The following is a 5,406-nucleotide window of genomic DNA, read 5'->3' as shown; positions in this document are numbered from 1 at the left end:
TCCCATTTCTCTGATGTGATTGATCTCTTTCGGATAATAAATGTATATATACAAGCATTTCACACACAAACTGTCTGTCCTCCTACTGTCCTAACTAAATAAAAATATCTAAATTTAAAATATACTTCAACCAATGTCATCTGAAAAGTTACAACTTGTGCGAGGGCTTTTCTCACACATACAACTGCATTGACCTTGCTCACGTCTCTTTAAAGTATCAATAGATGAATGGAAAGCTTCTGAGACGCTTGATTCAGTGAGAGGAACATGAAGAAGCAGATGTAGTGGAAATCAATGCCTGTAATGGCCACAGTGAGTCACGATGTCCGCAATGTCAGTGTGACTGTCCTTTACTGCCAGAGATAAAGACACTCGAGTGTCCTCTAGGCATGACTGCACTAAAATAGTGGATATCTCTGAGACAATTAAGTGCTAATTTGTTAAGGGAATCTAGAAGCTCAGCTGTTAGTCACAATAGAGTAAAAATACTTCTGTGCTTCACATTTAATGTGAAAATGAGTTCCACAAAGTGTCCAAGCATTTTTAAACATCAAATAAAGCAATCAAGTCTCTTCAGAAATATGGATTATGGATCTCTTTATGAACTTTTTGAACCATCATAGTGGCATATCTGTCAACAGAGGGAGAGAAAGCTTTCATTAAAAATATTTTCATTTGTGTTCTGAAGATGAAAGAAAGTCTTATGGGTTTGGAAAGACATGAAGGTGAGTAATTAATAACAGAATTTTCATTTTTGGGTGAAATAACGCTTTAACTCTGATCATTGGTATGTTTTGTCTTACCTCAAGGGCATCCAAGATGTAGGTGTCTTAGTTTGTATCCACAGTATTTTCAATTTTGATATTTTTAGGTCAAACCGTTCTTGTCTGTCAGTCATATAATGGAGGTCTATGGTCACCACCTCAAAGAGCATGCAAATTAAACATGATTTAATGACTCGTAAATGTAAGTACACATTTATGGTCTAAGACACGAAACGAGCGGTTTGTGTGAGAAAACGAACAGTATTTATATCGTTTTTACCTCTTGTTAACCACAGCCATGTCCAAGTGATCTGAGGGCGCGGGTGCGTTGTGACAAACCGCTCGTTTCGTGTCTTATGCCATCAATGTGTACTTACATTTATGAGTCATTAAATCATGTTTAATTTTGACTTCTCTGTGCATGCTCTTTGAGGTGGTGACCATAGACCTCCATTATATGACTGACAGACAAAAACGGTTTGACCTAAAAATATCAAAATTGAAAATACTGCGGAAACAAAGACACCTACATCTTGGATGCTCTTGAGGGAAGCTAAAACATACCAAAAATGTAATTCAAAGTGAACTACCTCTTTAACAAACCGCTTAAAAATGAACTTTTTAATCAAATAAATGGGTCTTTTGTATTGTTGTGCAATGATATTAAAACACATTAATACACTTGTCCCACGCATTCTTTAAAGTTCCTCGGCGTTCCATGATCAATTCAGTCAGACAGGTATAGCAACAAAAAAGATTTATTTCACGCATGGAAACAGTATAAAAAGGTGTGACACATTTGCCTTGAACACACATGAAGTGGTAACAGACTTAAAATGCACAGCTGACATTGAACACATGCAATACAAACACCCCCGCTCTCCACATTAAAAAAAACAGAGTGATTGGCCCAAAGTACCGTGGTACTGCATTTCATTTGAATATATAACAGTCTGTTTGGTTCACACAAGTATTATACACATCATTAAGCCTCTGCGGTGTTAGAAAGCTGCGTTTGTAATTCTCAAGGATTTCTACGAACTCTTTCTAGCCAGATTGTACAACAGTGATCATTATGAGCAGCTGCTTCTATACAAGCCCCATTATTGTGCTCATTTGGATAGCATACTATCATACTATGCACTTTTTTGTACGCATGAAATACACGGATGACCTGTTACATTTGATCAAATGTGCGGTACACAATTGTATTGAAGTAATACTAATCACATTTATTCAGGAATTATTAATGCTACTCGCTGAATATAGCATGCAATATGGTGAGGCTGTTTATTTAAGTACACTACCGTTCAAAAATGTGGGATCGGTGTGATATTAATATGTTTTTGAAAGAAGTCTCTTATGCTCATCAAAGATGCATTTATTTGATCTAAATACCGTGAAATAATAAAATAACTGTTTTCTATGTTAATATATTTTTTATATTTTCAGCATCATTACTCCAGTCTTTAGTGTCACATGATCCTTCAGAAATCAGATTTGCTGCTCAAGAAACATTTCTGATTACATTTTTGTGGATTCTGTGAATGAACAGTGTTTATTTAAAAATGATTTTGCAACAAATGTCTCTTTTGATCAATTGAATGCATCTATGCTGAATAAAACTATTCTGATGCCCAACATTTAAACAATAGTGTAACTTAAGTAAACTAGTATTCCACTCTCAATAGAGTCAATGTGACTTGCTCAGTTCTTTAAAAAGTGTTACAACATTTCATTTGAATGACATTCACATTCATTTAGAGGCTTGTGCATGGGCAATGTGATCAACAGCACAGTTCTGGTGCAAGATAAATGCTTAGTGTGCTCGATATTAGATCCTCTGTGCTTACAAGACAATATTTTACACAACTGAAGACATGAAAACAATTTACCACTTGTCCTTTCTCCTTATAACTTTACATCACACCATAACCAACATCTTACAGGTACATGACAGATATATTTACTATAATTTAGTGTTGCAATGAGAAACATGATGGCGTCAAAGAAAGATTACAACAAGTCCATTTCAGCATTTAAACAGCACTTAAGTTAGTGATGCATCAAGCAGCATGTGAACGCATCACACTTACACACCACCATTATACAACATTATACAGTCGATTTCAAACCATCTTTAGACATAGTAAATATATTGTGTAAAGAATATTTAATACACTGGAATGTGAGATTAAATTATGTGTGTGACAATACTCTCTCTGATACAATGTGCTCTCATTAACCATTTGATTTACATTGACAAACTTTTGTTGAAATGTTTCTTTGTGTTTTCAATATCCTACAGTGACTCGCATTCTATTAGTATTTTATAGAGAGTATGTATTTTGGATGCCTTACACCAGGAAATATATAATTGCAGGCCAGGGTGATCTTTACTACATCTACATCAGCTCTTCTTAGGTTTCTGCTTAGTTTGGATTACAATCTCTGAATAGTGTACTTATAGAAAATAGTTGTTCAGCAGTAAAAACAAAACCAAGGTGCAGGCAGCTTCTTTAGGGATCAAGTACACACAAATGTCAAATGTAACCTGCTTATGTGCAGTTAGAATAACTTTCTTTTAAATGGGGTGATGAGCATATTCTTAAAGTGCCCTTATTATGCTAATTTAATGGTTTCTAATTTTGGAGGTCTCCTACATTAGGTTAACATGTATCCAAGGTAAAAAGATTAATATGCATTGCAGCATCACCTTTTTCCCACAGTGACTGAAAAAGTTGGATAAAGGATTTGCTCTCTATAAACCCCGCCCAGGGCACTACTCTGCTCTGATTGGTCAGATGGCCCAGGCTGTGATTGGTGTACCACTTAAAAAAAATCTTTTGCTGATAATTTACTCACCCCCATGTCATCCAATATGTCCATGTCATTCTTTCTTCAGTTGAAAAGAAATTACGGTTTTTGATGAAAACATTCCAGGATTTTTTTTTTATTGGGTATCAAATGGTTCAAGGTCCAAATGAGAGTTTCATTGCAGCTTCAAAGGGCTTTAAACGACACCAGACGATGAATAAGGGTCTTATTCAGCATGAATAACAAAGTTTAAGTTTTATAATCACAAATGCTCGCCTTGCTCTGTTCTGTGATGTGACTTGAGTCATTTGGTTCATTCAATGAATGAAATGACTCGAAAAAAGATAAGTTCATTTTGATGAACGAGTTCGAACAGGAGAGTCACACAGAAAAGAGCAAGGCGAGCATTTGTGCTTATAAAACTTAAACTTTTTAATTTATTTTTGAAATGAGCGATCGTTTCGCTAGATAAGACCCTTATTCATCGTCTGGTGTCGTTTAAAGCCCTTTGAAGCTGCACTGAAACTCTCATTTGCACCTTGAACCGTTTGGACCCCATTTAAGTCCATTATATGGAGAAAAATCCTGGAATGTTTTCATCAAAAACCTTAATTTCTTTTCGACTGAAGAAAGAAAGACATGGACATCTTGGATGACATGGGGGTGAGTAAATTGTACGTTTTTTTAAAGTGAACTACTCCTTTAAAGAGTGTGTCGGAAACAAAACAACCATTACCATATATCTGTGTCAGTTCAAAATTGATTCTTTTTTTAGGAGACAATAACTCTGATCTTTAAAACTTCACAGAACCTTTACATTCACAAACAGCTGAATTACACACCACATGAAACAAGGTACAATCTGAAAAAGCATAATTGGGGCACTTTAAAGCATACAGTATATCTGTTGTGTCACTGAGAAGACAACAACGTTGTCATACACATATATAAATCTCTACTGGAATCTATGCATATTGCACCATTACAATAAAACTTCACATTTTGTTAATTGTTCGCACAAATCTACTAAAGTACCATAATGATAGATATTGTAAAATAGATATCTTGTTTAAAACATTAAGCATTCATATGTCTCTTCCCTTGGGTGGGGTACATTGTCCTCTACACCAAGAACGTGGATTGATGACAACGAGCACGTGTGTGACACATATACAAAACACCAACAGTAGACAAATACAAACAAGCCAATGTTTGTGTTCACGGTGAACATTTGTAACGTCTTAAGGCATATTGCATCCTTGGATAATAATAGCTTGTATATATTCCACTCATAGTGTCTTTAGTGATGTTATAGATTATACAGACATTTATTTCAAGTTTTGTAAAGTAGCAGATGGCGGTTTGTTCTGCAGCATGTTACGTTATTATGAAGCTTCACCATTGTGCTTTCATTCACTTGTCTTTTGAGTCTTTAGCATCGCATTACATAATGTGTTTTGCGTGTTTGCCTACAACTAAGGTTGAAATGATGCCAGTGCTCGCAGGGCAGCATGAGCAAGATAGCAAGCATATAAAAACATGTCACGTTTTGCTCCAGAATTAAACGGAAAAAATAAGAATGTATATTTTGGCACAAAAAAAAAATGAAGCCTTTTTTTTTAAAGCATCAAGATTTTGGCATTTTTACATTACATTTGAAGAGTTCAGATGCAAAAGCCTCTAAATGCCATTTGAAATTTTCTTCTTTAATGATGATTTTTGTCAAACTTGCATATTTAAGTTCAGTAATTTCACTTAAATAACAATTAATAGGTAATTATCATTGCCATTTAAGTGAAATTACTGAACTTAAATATACAAGCTT

The sequence above is a fragment of the Pimephales promelas genome, chromosome 8, assembly GCF_988280905.1.
Source record: "Pimephales promelas chromosome 8, fPimPro1.hap1.1, whole genome shotgun sequence".
NCBI classification, from domain to species: domain Eukaryota; kingdom Metazoa; phylum Chordata; class Actinopteri; order Cypriniformes; family Leuciscidae; genus Pimephales; species Pimephales promelas.
This window is presented reverse-complemented; position numbering follows the sequence as displayed.